This window comes from Prionailurus bengalensis, chromosome B4, assembly GCF_016509475.1.
Source record: "Prionailurus bengalensis isolate Pbe53 chromosome B4, Fcat_Pben_1.1_paternal_pri, whole genome shotgun sequence".
Classification (NCBI taxonomy): domain Eukaryota; kingdom Metazoa; phylum Chordata; class Mammalia; order Carnivora; family Felidae; genus Prionailurus; species Prionailurus bengalensis.
Window position 1 is genome coordinate 113,151,332 of NC_057358.1, and position 19,579 is coordinate 113,170,910.

General features: G+C 39.9%; 2 long non-coding RNA genes across 2 annotated transcripts in view; one reads left to right on the forward strand and one right to left on the reverse strand.

Moving 5' to 3' along the window:
• LOC122472475 overlaps window positions 1–19,579 on the reverse strand; it is a 398,762-nt gene that overhangs the window by 48,417 nt on the left and 330,766 nt on the right. The window lies entirely within an intron of this gene.
• Window positions 425–5,296, forward strand: LOC122472476. Its single transcript, XR_006294450.1, has 3 exons — window positions 425–1,437; window positions 3,780–3,866; window positions 5,142–5,296. It is a non-coding gene; the product is annotated as an uncharacterized LOC122472476 (long non-coding RNA).

Consider the following 19,579-nt stretch of genomic DNA (forward strand, 5'->3'; position numbering starts at 1 on the left):
TAAAAGTGTTTCTAAAGACATAGCTTTCATTCTTCTTGAGTAAGTAACTAGGAGTAGAATAGCTGAGTTTATGTTTAACTATTTAAGAAACTTCAAAATATTTTCCAAAGTGGTTATAATAGTTTTGCATTCCTAACATGAGTGTATGACATTTCGAATCCCCCAAGAACTTTGCTAACACTTAGTATAGCAGGTCTTTTTTTTTTTTTTTTTTTTTTTTAGGGATATATTGTTAGCTCATTGTGGTATCTCGTTAATTTGTTATCTCCAAACTAACTAGTGATGGTGAGTATCTTTTAAGCGTGTTCCTTTGTCATCAGTACATGTTTTAGTGATTTATTCAAATATTTTGTCCATTTTTAGTTGGATTGTTTATTATCATTGTAAGAGTTCATTTCAGTTCTTTACAATTCCCCTTATTGTTTATTATCGTTGTAAGAGTTCATTTCAGTTCTTTACAATTCCCCTTATCCACAGGGAATATGTTCCAAGACCTCTGTGGATGCCTGAAACTGTGGATACTCCCAAACCCTATATATACTGTTTTTTTTTCCTCTACAGTAGTATCTATGACAAATTTATAAATTATATGCAGTAAGAGATTAACAACAATAACCAATAATAACACAGGACAATTTTAGCAACATACTCCAATAAAAGTTATGTGAATGTGGTCTCTTTCCCTCAAAATATCTTATTGTACTTTATTCACCCTTCTTGTGACGATGTGAGACAATAAAATACCTACGTGATGCGATGAAGTGAGGTGAGTGACGCGGGCACTATGACATGGTGCAGGCTACTATTGACCTTCTGACAACAGGTGAGAAGAAGGATCATCACCATCAGGATCACCATTGACTGGTACAAAGTGAAACTGTGGATACTGGAGGATTGCTGTGTATCTTCTGAAGACGTATCCTTTATCATGTATCATGAAGCATATCATATGCACATAAGTGCTTTGCAAATATTCTCTCCCTGACTGTAACTTGCCTTTTCATTTTCTCAACAGCATCTTATGAAGAGTAGATGTCTTTAATTTTAATGAAAAGCAGTTGCTCAATCTGTTCTTTTATGGACCGTGCTTTTGTTTTGTTTTGTTTTGTTTTGTTTTGTTTTGTTTTGGTGTTGGGACAGGTGCGAATTAAGAGGGCTTATGCAAGGTGCTGAAAAAGTGAAGGAAGGTTAATTCATCCAAAATTTTGTGAAAAGTTTGTACCATAAGTTGTACTCCAGGGCCTAAAATATATTACTTGATGTGACTACACAGCAAGAGGTCAATAATTAGACTGTGACTAGAGTACTCGCTGTTCGTCTTCGTTATGCTATGTGTCTGATTCCAGGGAAGCCATAAGTATTGAGGAGTTCCCTATGCATGGCAACTGGTGTCACCTACAATCAAATGTGTAGGGACGATCAGAAGACCAACTCAAGGTTAGTCGGTCAAAATCTCCATGAGACCGAACGGCTCTTGGGCAGCAGGGTTGCTTTGAGTGGCCCACTGGATGTGAAACACAGTACGCCCCCAAACAACAATGGGTTCTGAAATGAAGTGGAAATTGTAACCAGAATATCAAAATACATCATAAACCTCTGGTGAAATGCACTATTAATATAGAAAAGTTTATCACAATTCTCTAAATCAGTAATTTTTTTGGACTACACAATAAGAACGAACTCTACAATTAACAGGAAGCTATTGTCTTTTTGGAGAAAGAAAGCTTCAAAAAAAAAAATGTGGGGGACTTTTTAAAGCCTGGATCAAATATCCTTCAAAACCATCTTATTCTATTTATTCTAATGACATATTTAACAGGTATCATTATAACATTTGAAACGCACTAAATTCACTGGATAATAGATATAATAATTTCAATTATTTGTCCATTCAGCATGTGTAACTTGAGCAACAGTAGTGTTCCAGAAACTGCTGTAAGCATTGAGGATACACCAGAGAACAAAACGTACATTAAGTGGTAATAAATGCTACGAAGAAGAATTAAACAAAGAAGGAAATTAGAGGTTGATGGCGATGTGCTAGGATAGAAAATTTGGGCACCTGACTGGCTACTTTCTATCGAATGTACCTCACTTGTCTTTAAATTCAACAACCTCTTTGCAAAGTAAATTCTTTTTAGAATTGTGATTTTCTTCAAGTATACATTGATGAGGGATCATAAGGCAAGCTGAAGGCAAAATACAAGCTGACAACACCCCTCCCCCTCCCCCAGGTGGGATATATGTGATATTCCTTGGACACTCCTGGCTGCCCAAGAACAAAGGAAAGGAAAGAAACAAATGGTTGACTGATAGAGATCAAAGTCATGCAGGACAAGAGTCTCCTTCAGTTTACGAATAACTTAGTAAACTGCAAGAAAAAGGCAATCTTATCCATAGCCTAATCTCCGGAAACCTATAGACTCTGTTTCCTGGAGCTCTAATATCACCCTCATCAAGATGTAAGGGTGTTTAAGTGCTTGCAATGGTGAGGCGGAAACAAAGGCAAATGAAAAATTAAATTCCCTTACCGCCTACAGTCCATTGACAAGTCCTTGAATCAAGCATAGTGACCTTTCTCTAAGTGCTCAGCTGCCTTGATGATGACACTATGCCAGGGGCACAAGGGAATCTTGGCTTAACATTATCCTGCCCCGCCAGGATCCTGTAAATCTCTTTAAACACGTAAAAATTCCTTTGCAAACCTCCTTTATCTTTACCCCTCAAGTATACTTTGGCATTATATTATACTCCAAGCATATGGCCCCTGATATACATCTGAAGGAGCTCATGACTAAGGTCTTACTAACAGTGGGAGTGCCTGGGTGGCTCAGTCAGTTCAGCCTCCTCAGCTCAGCTCATGATCTCGTGGTTTTCGAGTTAAAGCCCTGCATCGGGCTCTGTGCTGACAGCTCAGAGCCTGGAGCCTGCTTCAGATTCTGTCTCCCTCTCTCTCTGTCCCTCCCCTGCTTGCGCTCTCTCTCTCTCTCTCTCTCTCTCTCTCTCTCTCTGTCTTTCAAACATAAATAAAAAGAAACATTAAAAAAAAACAGTAATAAATGACATTTTTCTAACAACAGCTAGCCTCAAGGTCTGGAAACCTTGCTTCCACAATTCCTTAGAGACGTACGCTGTCCCTAACCAACCCCCCCATTCCCAACCTGTAGATATATAATCAGTCACTCTTCACAACCCCAGGGCAGCTGTTCCTGCCCACGGTTCCTGTCCCTGTACTTTAATGAAATCACCTTTTTGCACCAAAGACGTCTTCAAGAATTCTTTCTGGGCCGTCAATTCCAAACCCCATCATCACTCCAAAACCCCATCACCCATCATCAATGGCTTTTCACATACACCTCATGAATTTCAACATGCCTCTAATCTTTGGGCAGTCACAGGTAGAGCTCTGATCCGTTCAGGTTCAATCCATAACATTTCAAGAGGGCTTATATTTCAATTTCTCATCATCCACTCAAAAATATGAGAAGGATAAAAGGAAAGACCTTTTGAATTTGAACATAAGAAAGACAGATAAAAGCTGTATGTTTATAAAGTTTTCCTCGGAGCCAACTTAGAATTGTTAGCAATACTTGTCATTACAAGAACAAATTGAAAAATAAAATTTGTATGTATTTATTTCTGTTAATTTACTGTAAACCCTAAGTGGTAAAATACATTGTCAAGAATTCCTGCCTTATAAAGTTGTCCTCTGCAATACACTTTCAGCCTTTTTCTATTTATGAGAGTTCTTGCAGTATTTTGTTCTTGGTGTTTTTCAGAGAAAAGAGGAAATACGACATGCCTGTTATTTACATTAGTTAAGCAAGGGAGAAGTATGTTTATGCAAGCAACCCTCACCTGCAAAGGTAACACAACAATTTATAAACACTATTTTGGTAATATTAGGTTTTTACCAAAATGCTGACCTAAATTTCCTTTGCTCTGTTTTTGTGCCATGTCAAATAGTTCATTGGTTCTGTGTGGGCCTTAACCTAAGACAGTTGTATATTTCCAGTTGTAAAAGCATCCTTGCAGTTTAATTCAGACTGATTTAAAAATTAGTAGATGGACCTTTCTTATTTTCTGTGACAAGGCATGTAATTCTTCTTCCTCCATGGTCAGGAGTTTAAGGAGAAGAGGAGAAGATCAAGAAAAGGTTAGGTGTAGCAAAGCAAATCTCCAGTCAGAGATAAAGCCAACAAAATAATAAAAAAAAATGGTTAGGATTATGTGTCTGGGTTTCTTTTATGAAGAACACATTTTTCTAAGGAACCTTCCATTTAAGACACTCAGAATAACAAGTAGCTGATTTAAAGTACCTTTTGGTAGCAAACTCATAAAAAAACACTGGGGATTCCTAACCCAGATGGTAAAGGAGTTACATCTTCTCTAGAAATGGGCAAATTGTCTACAGAACCTTTACAATTTCACTGTATAAACGTTATTTAGACAAACTTGATATAAGGAGATAAACAGTGCATACAAAATCTTAGGAGACCCCGATCTACTGGTTTTCAAATTTTTTTTTTGTAATGTTTATTTATTCTTGAGAGAGAGAGAGCCAGAGAGACAGAGCATGAGTGGGGAGGGGCAGAGTGAGAGGGACACAGAATCTGAAGCAGGCTCCAGGCTCTGAGCTGTCCGCACAGAGCCGGATGCGGGGCTCAAAGTCACAAACCGTGAGATCGTGACCTGAGCCGAAGTCAGACGCTTAACTGACTGAGCTACCCAGGCCCCCCCCAAGTCTGCTGGTTTTCAAACATCCATGGAATATTTATAAAACGGAATGGCCCTAAATATTTACATTAGTGATACCACTAATACATGGCCTTCAGGTCAGCTTGACCCTGACCATCCTACATTGGCAAAGATGAGTGTTTATATTAGCTTCACTTGCAAAGTATAGCTTAGGATACTGAATCATGTGGCTTAACCCACAAAATTATAAATAAAAATATTTCAGTGGTCTGTAAATAAATGTAATTCAGGTAGAATTCAGCATTCTGAATATAAGAAATAAATCACACCTAGAATTGTGTTTTCTTCTCATCCACCACGTTGCAAGGATATATGTTTCTGTATGAAAAATAGTTATTTTGGATTCTGCATGCCCAAGCATTTTCTCTGCTTTTTTATTACAGACAATTCAAGTCTTCAGGGGAATTCATGGATCAAGAAAAATAATACATTCTTCCCATATTATAGAATATTTCCATCACTAAATATAACTCGATGCCAACTTCTGCAGTACCCATCTATATGACAAAAAGCCCAATAAATAGTGGAATTGGAAACATCTTAGATTCTTGGAAGATTTCTGATGTTTAGTTGGCACAAGTCACAAAAGGTTGAATTTTCCTGAAAGATATTGATATTTCACAGAATTAGAATGAACTTTAATGGTGCCTCGTGGGGATGAGTATAAACAGGTATTTGTCTTCCTTTTATTTTTTTCTTTCTGTTTACAGTGAATTAAACACAGATTACGTTGCAATCAAAGTTTTTATCTTAACATTGGGGGATACAATGTTGCAACGAGTTTTCTATTATGCTGTTTTTGTTGGGATGGTTGTTTTCTCTTGTCTACAGTTTCTCCAAATATTTTTTTATCTTATTGCTCTATTAGGCTTGTTTGAAATATATACGTCACCTCTCTGTTTCAAGTGTTTTTTAACCCATTTCTGGACATTTCCCAAAAATGCACCAACCTCTCATGTCTTATTAGGTCCTTATCAAATCTTCAGATTGTCACATAACTGAATTATAGACAGTCTTGAGGGCTTACTTGTATTCAAAGCCTGAGGCGCGTTTTACTATTAACTGATAAATATGTTGTAAAAACCCCTCAATTCGGTAATAAATCATTTAATCAGCAAAGGCCTAGAATAGTAAGGGGGAATAGTAATAAACCTAGGGGGAAAGTAAGTCATGACGGATCCTGGTGGTTTTTGGAGACCCATTTGCACCTCCCCTCCCCACAAGTCCCATGGAATCCTTAAGAATACCACACATTTCCCAGAAGTGGAAACACCCCCCTCCCCTGGGGTATAAACTGCAGAACAATATAATGATTCTGACTTCTAGGGTTCTATAAAAGAATCTCAGTATGCCTTAAAGGTGCTTCTCTTTTGTACTGTCTTCAAGAACACGCACACATTTTCTAGGCACAGGAAGAATTTCAGTTTTCCACAAAGAAAGTGCTTGCAACTATAAATCATGCTCAGTGCTGACAAAGACTAACAGACAAAGCAGTGTAAACATATGAAACAGAAATGTTAAAAAGAAAAAGAAAAAAAAGTCACTCTGAATATTTTTCATTACTGTGAATATATTCTTACCTACACGGTACACTCAGAAAGAACAAAGAAAAAGAAAAATATCTAAGAAAGATCTAATATAAACTAAAATATCTAACATAAATTGAAACTCCTAGATATAAAACTATTTAAAAATTAAGCTAAAAGCATATTCTACCTTCTAACTGGTGGTCAACTGTGAATATATTTGAGATATATTTTATAAGAAATAAACATCAATTGAAAACTTTGTTAAAACCGATGTTTGGAAAATATGGCATATGAAATATTGTATCTCCATTTTGATTGCTAGGGGTTTGGATCATAGTTTGCAGAGAAATGAAGGTGGTTGGACAAGGAGTTGCCAAAATCACAGGTAACCCTTAGGTGCACAAGTTTCTTAGATCTAAATTATTCCTCATAGTCCTGTTCCTGAAATTGTCAACTTTGCAGATTGTGGCAAATGGAGAGATGCACATTTGTTGAAAACCTACTGTGCTCATTTCATATAAGATTTACATTGCGTGCTCACACCCAGCCTCGAAGCTAGGATTCACCATATCTGTTCTAAGAGTGAGGAGACAATGATTTACCTTAAATCAGTTACGCAAAGTCTCCCAGCAAGCAAGCGATGGGACCATGATCGATTCATTCTCAGGTCTGTGTGATTCTGAAATCAGCAATCTTTCTCTTAAAACCTACTGCTTTGCATTTCATAAAGACCGATGTATTAGATACCATGAAAGGGTGATCTCAAAGATCAGATGCCTGTGAGATGGGAAGACAAACCACACTCCAAGGAGAGGGAGGAGAGGGAAGGTAGACTCCTGCCACGCACACTGTGAACGGTGGGTATTTACGTGGTCCCTGAAGCAGATGGGATGGACTCAATCTGGGGCAGAGTAAGGAATTGGGGCAAGGAGAGTCTGTTCAGAGTAGTGCATGACTGAGGAGTTGGAGGAATCTAAGGTAAATATATGAATCAAATATGAATGAATGAATGAATGAATGAGAACTCTACCGTAACCTGTTTTACCCCAGAGTCAGACCTGGGTTTGGGTCTATTTGCTATGCCTCACGTTTACTGGTCAGTTGCCTGCATGCCTGAATTTTATGTTTTTTCTGAAGACCCTTGGGGACACGCTGATCCGATAAAGTTGGCCAGATGATACACTTCGAGAAGACCCAAAAGCACAGAAAGAAATGGTTTGTGAAGGCAGGCACTGATGGCATGGCAAGAATTTCCTTTTACAGAAATAAGGCTGACCATCGAGTCCTAATGTGTACAACCTCCCCTTCTCCATCCCTCCATGCAAAAGTATATAAAAGTCAAGAATCCTGTGTTTCTAGGGTGTTCTGTTCTAGTAGATTCCCCACCCAAGGAGCACTACTGATTCTAGCTTTGTAGCACAGGGTACCTTTCTGTGAGGGCAAATGGAGGGACCCTGGATCAGGCCCCCTGGCATCACTGACCATGCATTTCTCCTATGTGATTTTTCTTTTCTATTTTGATTCACTAATAACCCCAATCTGTTCCAAGTCATTTTCTCCAGTGCTCAAATTCAGACCAACTTTAATGCTCTAGCCTGATTCAGGTGAGATAATAATTGTAGATACTTCTCATAAGGGACTTTGTAATTGTCAAGGTTCTATCACACATATAATGTTATTTTTCATAGTACTCTCTTTGAGAAATAAGATATTATTTCCCAGTTTTCAAGACATAGAAACTGAGGGCCAGAACAGTCACGTCTCCTTTCATAACACATCACTGATGTATCTGGGGTTAGATCGATGTCTCATCACTACCCCACTGCCTTACACACAATACTTTATACATGGCTTATGAAAGTATTGCATAGATCTTTTTTTTTTTCAAATGGCAATTCCCCCCATATTGGGAACTTTGGAATTCCCATTATGTGTCAGCACATTTCAAAACAAGTGTAAATGGGTGTAAGATTTGACTGGTAGAAAAAAAAATCACAGAAACTTGAATAGATTTCTTTTCAATTTTACAAATGCAAGGGACCAGAATACAGTCTTGGAATATATTCTAAGCAGAGAGTTTGAAGATAAAATTGATCTAATTAGGAAGGTGTGAAGAAAATATCCCCAAACCAAACCATATGCCATGTAATAGTCTGGAGGTAAATAAAGAAAAGCTGCCTTAGAAATGAGAAAAATCACAAGTACATAACAATTGGTGCCAGAACATTCACCACTTTCACTCATAAACAGAATTTTAGTCTACACTGGCTTGGGAAAGAGGTAGGTCAAGGAACATGGACAAGGACCAGGCACATAGTCAAAGCTTAATCGATGCTTATTGAATGTATGAATGGATGGGTGGATGGAATCATTACTATCGACACCATTGAGGAAGGAGAATAGGAGATACTTTTCTCAAACATAGATCTCATTCTGTGCTATCCTACTATGTATTTCCCAGCTGTTTTTTGAGCTGGATTCCTAGGTATCACCTCGCCCTTTATAGACCGAAGAAAGGTCCAGTTGGAGTGGAGGATTAAGTCATAGGATTGTGGTGTTGGAACAGAGTTGAGAGAGGGCATTTGGAGACAGACGTGCAACATTCAACCTGCGGTAATAAAGCTGCCACCATTTCCTGCCTGTTGGTGACTTTATGTCTACCAGCTCATCTAATTCTCACAATTCCAGGAGGTAGATATTTCTACTTTCAATTTACTTATCAAAAAAAAAAAAAAAAAAAAAAAAAAGACAGAAGTACCAGGTAGAAAAGGCAGCAGAGCTGAGATTGTAACCTAAGCTTGTCTGAACAGAATGCTCTCTGCTGTCTTTACTAAACCACTCTCAGACCATAGAAATAACCCAACTTCCCCATTTTGCCGGTGAGTAATGAGAGGTAATTCAACTGATGCCTGAAGATCATAAAATAGTTATGGATCCAGGTACCTTAAATCATTTTTTTGGTCCTCTTTACATTTATATGAAAGCTAGCCATTGATTTATTAGTTGAAGCCTAATTTAAAAAGCATACCGTATATACAGATTTTAGCATTCTCAATAGAACTGTGAGTTGCATAAATAAAAGATAAATGAGTTTCCCCGACAGAACCTTTGCATCTAATACCACGTCGTCAGGATTAACTGCTGCCCCTCTCATAAAAATTCTGGTGGCAGCCAGTTCTGGAGAACTTGGCTAGAGACTCTTGGCTCTTGGCGTACCTTGTCTAGGTAACTGCTTACCTTGGGGTCTGGGCCATCCATTTTATAAAGGTTTCAATCCATATGTATATCTGACATTTTCTTTTTTGTGCTACGTGGCATAACATATAGGTAACAATCCATAATTCTTGAATTAATCAAAATCACAAAACCAAACTGAATCAAATCTAATGTGTTTCTTCCCTGTTTTTCTAGCTATCGTATTCCAGTAAAAGGCATCTAGGATTGTGTTTTAAATACTCTATTTAGCATTTAAATCTATCCAGAATGTAAAATCCAATCATTTTCAAAAAGATTTCTTCAGACCGTGTCATTCTAGCTTGTGTCAGTTTCACATATTTCCTAGTATAAATTTGATCTCATGATATTTTAATATATTGGGGGGGGAATCAATTCTCGATTAGTTACTTAAATAATTGTGACAAAGCTGCCGACATAGTAATCTTAAGACAAACAAAAAGTGATTTTGGAATACTGACTTGGAGTCTTGCAATTTAAAAGGAAAAGGAAAAATAGAACCTGGCATACACTTGAAAACACTAATTGTAGACGGGTGGCTGAATATTCCCCAAAAAGCAATAGAACATTCTTTCCTTTGAAATAACAAAATAATGGCATTAACAGCCCATAATCACAGTGAAACGCTGGAATAACAAGAGTGGGAAGAAATTCCAAGGTAAAGGCCAAAATGCCAAGGTAAAATGCAAAGAATGACGATGGCTCCTTGCTTTTCAAAGATGCATTTTCCAGGGTGGAAGAGGGAGTTGTAGCCGTGGAATGCCATACTTTGCGGCAACTAACGCTCGCTGAGAACAATTACAAAATCGTATATGGGAGTCATCCTCGAATGCTTGCTCTCAAATCTCATGGCTTACCAGATTGGAGCATGGATATTGCTGTAGGTGGCTGAAATGAAAGTGTTTAAGGGCTTTCTGGTCCTAGAAAAGTGCTGTGCAGTCTCAGACTCTTGGAACTCAAATAGATGGCACTCGTGGGAAATCAAACACAGACCAGTCCTTGTCAGGAGGAAGAGGTAGAGAAGTCCCTGGCTCACTTTGCAAAGATCATGAGGTTGTTCCTTTCACACCTGCCTTCTTGCATGCTGCAAATTTTTAACTTTAGAGTCACTTGCATCTTAAAAGTGTACGTACTAAATGTAAATATTCCTGGACCCACCATAAACCAAGCAGGTTAAATCTCCTAGCCTGTCTATGATGATTCTGTTAGGAAGTACAGCTGTCTGGAGGACGGGTTGAAGATTTTGAGAATAAGTTGAGGCTTAGTGTGAAACAGCACCGTGATTAAATATTCCTGACTGTTGACTGATGGCAGGGGCAAGGGGAGAGGGATAGAGTGACCTTGGTGGAGGTTGGGGGAGCAAGGGTCCTTACATGGATCATTGTCCAGCTCTATTTTAGATCACTATTAGTTAATAAGTAACAGAATGTCAAGAGTGAGAAGTGTTGAGCCCAATTTTATCTATTAACACCCCCAAAGAAATGTATCTTTATATTTATGATGCACACAAAGGCACAAAATATTCATCCCATAGACAACGCTATAATATTTGCATATCCTATGGAAATACATTTTGGTTTGGCAGAAGTGGAGCTAAACACCCTTTAGAAGAGCATAAATTAGAGACCTTTGCTGTGGGGGATCAGGGCACTTCTTTTTGTATTATAATTAATGAACAATGAACCGGAGACTTAAGTTCTAGTCTAATCATATGAACTTGGACAAGTCACTTTTCCTTTAACTGTCCCCCTAGAGTTAGCTACATGCTGTGGTCTGCCTTCCGTCACAGGCAGCACTTTTACCAAATGACCTGTCACAGCACATTCAGGGTCCCCAGGACTCCAGGCTGCAATACCTATGCGTTTGCCATTCACCGCCTGACTGCCAACCAGTTGCCTCAGCCTTTTTTATCGTAATAATGATTAACGTCCAGGCGCAAATTTTTGTCTTAGCTAGTTGTTGCAGCAAAAGTAACTTTTAAATGCAGCAGGTGCTATAAAGCAAGGGTATATAGGTCCCCTTCATAACCTGAGATGAGTTGTCGAGGGTTGGGGACAGCTGCTATCAACACTTGTCTTCGAGCCTTGCATCTGAGAGGGTGATATGGAAGTTATTACTTGCACTCATATTCCATTGGGGGTTGGGGAATTCAGTCACAAGGCTTCACTTGAAATTAAGGGCGTTTGTTCTGAAGAGGAATAAAGGCAGAAGAAACTGAGAGATCATTGGCAGTCTCTTCCACAGTAGGCTTCAAGTCAGCAAGCAAAACCACAATGGCAAATTTACAATCTTGGAGGATAACTGGTCTCCTAGACACTGGCTCTGTATGCTGCCCAACGTCTGTCTCGCAGTCAGTGCTCCGTACTTCTGAGGTTATTTTGAAAGGATTAGCCTTGATGAGAAAGGCCTAACTCTTAATGACATCTCTGCTACCGGTTTGTATACACAAAGTGCCAGCCTTTGTTGGGAGGAGGCTGTTTGATTGGATTTTGATTAGATTAGAGTTTTCCTCCATTTTTTTTTTTTTTTAGCTTGTCATAAAAAAAAAATGTATTGTGCTTTTAGTTCTTTAATGTTTCATGTTATGGGACTCTTGGTCAGTTTTAGATTATAAGCCAGGGGAATAAAAGATCACTCCTTGTTTTCTTCCTTCTTTGTTTCCAGAAATGTGCCCACTAGTTTAGGAAAACAGGAACATACGTAATCTCAACAAAATAAAGTACTCGAATTGAAGCCAGACTTACAAATAACCTGTATAATTTGGTAGAAGGAATATAAACTTTTAAAAATGAGCACATATCCAAATCAAGCCTAGATGAAGGAATCAATCTTACAACATCACCCTGAGAACTTCTCTCTTTGCCTTTTCTCTAGCTTCTGCATACGTTGAAGAAGTCTTGCCAATGAACTAGTATCTTCCAGGGTACAAGTTCAGTAGCAATGATTGAAATACTGAGGTAATAAAATTTCCTGTATTAAGGATCATGAAGAAAGCCAGATGAAGACCCCACAGCCATGAGGGAATTAGTAGACAACAGCTACTGTGAGACAAATCAGAAATCTATCTTTTCCCTATTCTGAGCCAGTGGAAGTGAATTTCAAGAATCAAGGCAAAGAATCAGTGATCTGAAAGTGTCCAACGGCACTTCTAGCTGTTCTCTAAAAGAGTCGCTGTTTTATTTGTTGGCATGCCCCCCCCACTCAATCATCAGTGGGCTCCTTGTCTTTCTAGTATTGCAAAAACAGGAGTCATTGACTTTGGTAGTGACCTTAGCAAGTTTGATTAATTTCTCTGCCCTTCCTTTTCATTATCGATATAAGGGGATAATAACCCTTAGTATGTGTTATCCTAAGGATTTAACAAGTGAAATATTAGAGGGCTGAGCACAGTCCCCGGCATTTAGCAGTAAGTAAGCAATGGTAACCATTGCATTATCGCGCTATTTCCCTGAGAACAAGCACAGAGCCTGGCACGTGGAAAGTGCTCAGTGAGTGTGCATTACGTACATGAGTCTGATTGTGAAAGTGACTTCCTCTTCCCTACCTGCCTCACTCCATTTCCTCCTAGTAGATGCTTAGTACATTTATTCACTCTGTATATATTTATTGGGACTTCAACAATGGAAAAAAACCCAGCTCAGAGTCTGATGAGGACCCACAGTCTTTACCTCGGCATTTTTTACAGTTGGGAAGGTTGCCCCGACATGGATGTTATACTTTGTTTTTAGTTGTTTAATTTTTTTACTAGAGAGAGAGAGAGAGAGAGAGAGAGAGAGATTGAGAGTCCCAAGCAGGCCCACGCTCAGCGGGGAGCCTGACTTGGGGACCCTGGGATAAGGATCTGATCGGAAATGAAGAGCCCATGCCCAACCCATGGAGCCACGCAGGCGCCCCTGTTTTTAGTCATTTAAATGAGCTCCTTTATTCAGGTGTGTTCTTAGCACTGGCCCCAGGGGACTGTTCCTCTTTGTTGCGCCTATGGATGGCTGGCATCCTAAAACACTTTCTCCATACGGGAAACTCAGGAAGTCACGTTGGAAATGGGAGACATGGAGAATTCTCCACTATCATAGGATGTCTGTCTTTGGAAAACTTCTGTCGGGACTCGCCCTGGGCGGTTTTCCTCACTTGCTGGGGTTTCTGCCTGGGGCACTGAGTTAAGCTGCAGCGCCATCTCGTGGTCAGATGATGTGGTGCCCAGATGCAGAGTTTCTAATGAGTAGGTGAGCAAAAGAGAACTCAGGAGTCACCTTATCTACTTCCCTTATTTATACATAAGAAAAATGAATCAAAAAAGAAAAAAGGAAATTACCTAAACTTTATGTTACAAAGAGTTAATTGCAGAACTATCCCATGGTTGCTATTTCCCTCAACAGTGTGCACTATGGAGCATGTGGCTGTGGCTGAATGTTCGACTTGTCTTCTAGGTACTTACACAACCTCCTGTGAACCTGAGTGGTCTTACTTTTAAAATGGGGTGATACGGCTGTTGTCGTAGCATCTGAACAGCAGAGTATTTTAAGGACTTTATAAACAATAAGTTATGAAAAAGAAATCTAAGTTAATACATATTTTTTTTTTCTAGATTTTCGGTAAGGAGACAGATGCATCTCATTTAAAGCTGCATTAACAGTTGAGAGCCACTCATCTATTCATTGCCCGCTTCCAGGAGAATGTATGGAGTGGTGGCCACGTCACTGTCGTGGGAAGGGAGGATACGAAAATGAAGAAAACACAGACTTTACCCTTGAAGAAAGCAGTCCCATAATAATGAAGACAGACATTAATAGATACACTGTGTTGTGATAACAGATACTAGCGTGGATGCTGGTAACAACTTTAGTGCTTACACACAAAAAAGAGTTCTGTTCTGCCAAGTTGCAGGGGGAAAGGGGTTGCTGAGATGGAACACGCTTCACATAGGAAAAAATAAACGTCAGAGCAATACTAGAGGAATGTCAGAGACATAGATGGGACAAACCAAAGATGAACATTCTAGATGTGGAAGGATAAAACACTAAAAATACCCCAAACAAACAAAAAATACAACCTCACAAGAGAACAGAATCATCCTATAGTTATAAAAATACTCCAGGTCTGGTACATATTTTCAGAACTCATGGCTGTCGTTCCAAATACATGACAAAACAGTCTGGTTTGGATCCAAAATTTCATAACTTATACCAAAATTTGATATTTTGTTTGTAGTTATAAAAGCTAAGTTCATTTTAAATTGTGGAATAGCATATAACCCAAAGAGTCGACAGAAAATGATGAGAATTGAATGGTTTCATGAAAGCTCATCTAGACCAATCATTCCGTAGATTTCTATATTACATATTTGTCTTTCAGTTCTATGTGTTAAAAACCATTGAAGGTTTTTTTTCCCTATCTCTTTCATCATATCAAGTATTTGAAAAAAACAATCTTAATGGCCTAGAAGTCATACTTTTCCCTTTTCAAATCCCTTCTAGTCTTCTTCACCAACCTCTGACATTCAGAGAATTGCTTTTTAGACACATTGATCGAAGACCATCTATCCACATATTGTTCATTCCAAATTGTTCCCTTCTGGGCTATCTCAGGATACGAAGTGTTTGTCAGTCCTCCAAAATATAGTAGTAAGGATAACGCTGTCAAAAAGACATTTCCATGTACAGTGAAAGCCTAAAATTACATTCTTCCAGACTGTTTCGCTATGCGTCTACACGTCAAGGAGATAGAAAAACTTCAGATTTTTAGTCCAACAAAGAAGAAAGAAATTTCCTTTGACTGAGGGAATAGTTTGACTAGCTCCCACAGCCATAGCTCACAGGCATCTATCATCACGGTGGTTCATAAGGAAGATGACAAAATACAGATATATTGAGAACTTCTTACGCTGAAGAATTGCATTGACCTAGACTAGTACACTTGACTCTGAGGCCAAGCGACCCTGGACAGTGTCTTTGAGAACAAGTGGTTATCAAGGCTAATCTTGAGAAGTGGGTATTAACGAAATATGGACGGCCAAAGAGGGCAAAACAAAGGCAAGCTGTTTACACATGCCTTGTGGGATTCTCTCAGTCCTAAAAGGATGCTTCTAATTATTTCTTTGACCGCTGTCAGTGCTCATTAATTAACAGAAAAGATTATTAGGGGATATGAATTACTTCGGAGTGTTAGTCTCTTAAGTGACATAATTATTCCCAACAGAATTCTGAAAGGACACAAGTAACAACACTTCGAGGTGCCAGCTGACTTGGAACTGAAGACTTGAAATTGCCCCTTGCTCATCACCAATTCTGCAATCGTGGAAAACACTGGGCACGCTCTGTCCCAACCGGGAGAAATCACTCTATCTGAAAAAAATCTCACTGATCACCAATGTGCGTGGGCCCATAAATCAGAGGGAATGAAACAACTTTCTTTGGATTTTGTGGCTCCTGTAGGAGATCTCATTGACTTCTCAATTACCAGAGTAAAGGTGGGGCATTCAGTCTAAAGGAGGAAAGAAAGAAGGGTAAGCCCAGCTGGAGCTCATTTCTACTTCTCTGCCGCCTTCCCTGCAGTCCCTGTATTAATCCTACGATGGTCTTCAGATGCTAACTTTCAAGTCCACAGGAGGAACAGGGACATAGCAATAGCTTTCGGTAGCTGGGATTTTTCTGAGTATCAGACATATTATCCTTTCCTCAGGTTAATATTTCTGGCCTAAAAACTTTCAATCACAGAAAATTCTCTGGGCTACCTTTTGAATTATTGCATGACAACCGTTCACATGCATACATTCCAATGCTTAATTAGATTCCAAATGGCAATGATAGACAAAGTAACAGCCTATAATTCTAGTACGTAATGCAGAAATTCAGACACCTTCTTGCAAACACCATATTCAGGAAAGTACAGGGGCTCCTGGGTGGCTCAGTCGGTTAAGCCTCCGACTTCGACTCAGATCATGATCTCATGGTTTGTGAGTTCCAGCCCCACATCGAGCTCTGTGCTGACAGCTCAGAGTCTGGAGCCTGCTTCAGATTCTGTGTCTCCCTCTATCTCTCTGCCCTTCCCCTGCTCACATTCTGTCAGTCTGTCTCTTTCTCCCTCAAAAATAAATAAATATTAAAAAAATTTAAAAAAAGGAAAGTACAATGATTCCTGGGGTTGAGAGAGGTCAGGAAATCTAGAAGGTAAGATTCCAAAGGGAAGGTATATATTTCTGAGAGTGAAAAGTGGTTCTACATAGTTCTGTCTGCAAAAGTTCGAGGGACCTCCCACCCATACCCACATAGGTAAATACCAACTACACAGCATTAGATCACTTTCCACCCTCACGGTGTATAAGTTGAGAATTGTATTGATGGTTTGAAACAGAGACCAGAAATAATAGCTGTCTACCAAGAAAGAAATTGAATGCTTCCTCATGTGAAATAAATCCGGAGATGTAAAGTCCTCTCTGCTAAATTATCCTTATGGGGCCTTTCCCCATCTTTCTCCTTACCATCACCTGCATGTGACTTTTATCCTCAACATCACCTCCTGTTCCAAAATAGCTACTAGATGTCCAGGCATCTCATGTGTACTCCATTATAGAAAGAAGGAAAAATAGGACAATCAGTCTTTACCTGGCCTGACATCTATTCATTGCAGCAAACCCTGGAGTTAACTTGGGCACACATCTCTAATCTTTGGAACCAGAGTATCTTTAGAAACTCGCAATGATGGAATAAGTCACTTGTGAAAATCAACTTCTACTAGACGTGTGGACCCGTCCCCCTTGGTACCTGGCTCTCCTAGTATACTCCCATAATGACACCAGAAATGATGCCACTATATTTTCTTCTCTTTACCATCCAGGAAGATCCTGGTTCGCTCCTGATCTCTGCTTTATGGTAGGTGATAGAGAAATAATTCGTGGGCATCTTTTTCAGTTTTCAGTTTGCTTTAAGCATATGTTACAGAAACTGAACTTTCTAAAAAAAAAAAATTGAGGGGGACCGGTAGATAGAGAGAGGGAGAAAGAGAATCTTAAGGAGGCTCCACACCCCTGACCCGAGCCAAAATCAAGGGTCGGACATTTAACCGACTGGGCAACCCAGATGCCCCTGAACTTTCCAAGTTCTGACATAGCTTAGTGCAATGCAGACCACAACACGCAATGCTATGATGTCAGGGTAAGGTGTCAGGTCCTGCAAGAAGAGGACAGAGTGTTGTTCTATGCTGAAGACTGCTGGGTGAGAGGGAAAGAGCTACTGGCAGGAATCCCACCCTTATCTAAAATGTAATGGGGGGAGTCACGGCACAGGAGGAAAACAGATTTGACCAAGCTGAGCAACTTCACTAGGGTGGGAGTGGACTGTCATGTGGAGGAAGATTTAGAAGGAAGACCATTCTCATCGAGAGAGGTGAACAAGGATATTAACAGCTTTCTGCGGAGGACACAGGAGTCTGGCTCTAATGCACCAAGTCATTGGTAAACTGAGTCAAGTGGGGTGATAATGGTGTGATCTGGACAGAGGTGCCATGTGCCTGTCTGTGGGCCAGATCTCAAACCCCACTGTAGAGCCTCTGATTTGCAAGACAAGGCAGAGGTAACTAAGAGGGAAACCAACATTGGGAGAAGGTTCTCCGCCATAGGAATGGGCCTGGGGAAATACATACCCATCCACAAAGATAGCATTTAGGTTCATTCACCTGACTCTTGGAGAACCTGTGGAAAATACCACTCATACAATCTTAATATTGCTTTGAAAGGGGATGCTATTGTCCTAGAGAAAGAAACTGAAGACCCTTTTCCACTTTATAGGAAAGCCGAACATCTAGAGAACTTCATAGCATTTTGCAGGGGAGCAGTTTTTCCAGGAGAAGTGGCGGGATAATATTTTGAGATACCTCATGACCTTTATTTTTCTCTTTACTAGTAATTCGCTTTCATGTTCCTCTCTCTCATCCATGTGGAGTCGTGCCCAGTGCACCTGGAGGGCAGTCTGACCAGGCAGAAAGTGGAGGGGAAAAAATGGTGTCTTTGTGGCATAAGAAAAGACATCTGGCTTTTCTTTCTTCTAGCGTTGGGGGAGTACTTGGTTAGCAAAAAATATCCTCCCACATAGTAGAAGAGGACCAAAGACAAAGAGGGTAGGATGGCTCAGTCGATTAAGCATCTGACTCTTGATTTCAGCTCAGGTCACGATCTCACAGTTCATGGGTTCGAGTCCCTCATTGGGCTCTGCACTGGAGCTGCTGGGGATTCTCTCTCTCTGCCTCTCTCCTGCATATGCACTTGTGCTCTCTCTCTCTCTCTCTCTCTCTCTCTCTCTCTCTGTAAATAAATAAACTTAAAAAAAGGAGGGAAAAGATCAAAGGGGTGATGATGTTGGGGGTCTGTTTATGGAAGTGGATATGAGGGAATCACGTAGATAAGAATGGAAAGTGCCACGCAATAGAGCCACCCATGAAAGACACTGCTTGCATTCCCAGATGTTGTAGGGGAATTGCATCAGTATATGGCCAACTGCCCAGCCTCAGCCCCAGTAAGGACCATACACAGATTTGCCCTGGGTCTATGTTAACTTTCCTTTGCCCCAGCATTGGGGCATCCCTTTGCAGTAGCTGGATGCGCACGGAGAGTTCCTGTGCCCTGACGTTGCTGAAAATACATCGCATCACTGCATGATAGGCAAGTGTGCCGAGTTCCTTTCCTCTTATCTGTCTACTTCTTTGTTTCCCCAGTCACATTTGAATGCATGCTCCCTCTTTTCTCTCTTCCCTGACTGTGTGCTTCTCTCTTCTGCCATAGGGCATTTGCACATGCTGTCCCCACTATCTGAAACACTCCTCTCGTCTGCCTGCTTGCCCCTTCCATTGTGTCCTCTAAAAACACATATGTCTAAGTTATATTTGTTCTTCAGATCTCAGCTGAAGTAGCACATCCTTGGAAAACCCATTTTGAGATCTTAAGAACAGTTAAGATACTTATGTATATGTACACTTGGATTGTCATTCCTTTTTTAAAAAGTTTTTAATGTTTTCTTTACTTTTGGAGAGAAAGGGAGAGCATAAGCCGGGGAGGGGCAGAGAAAGAG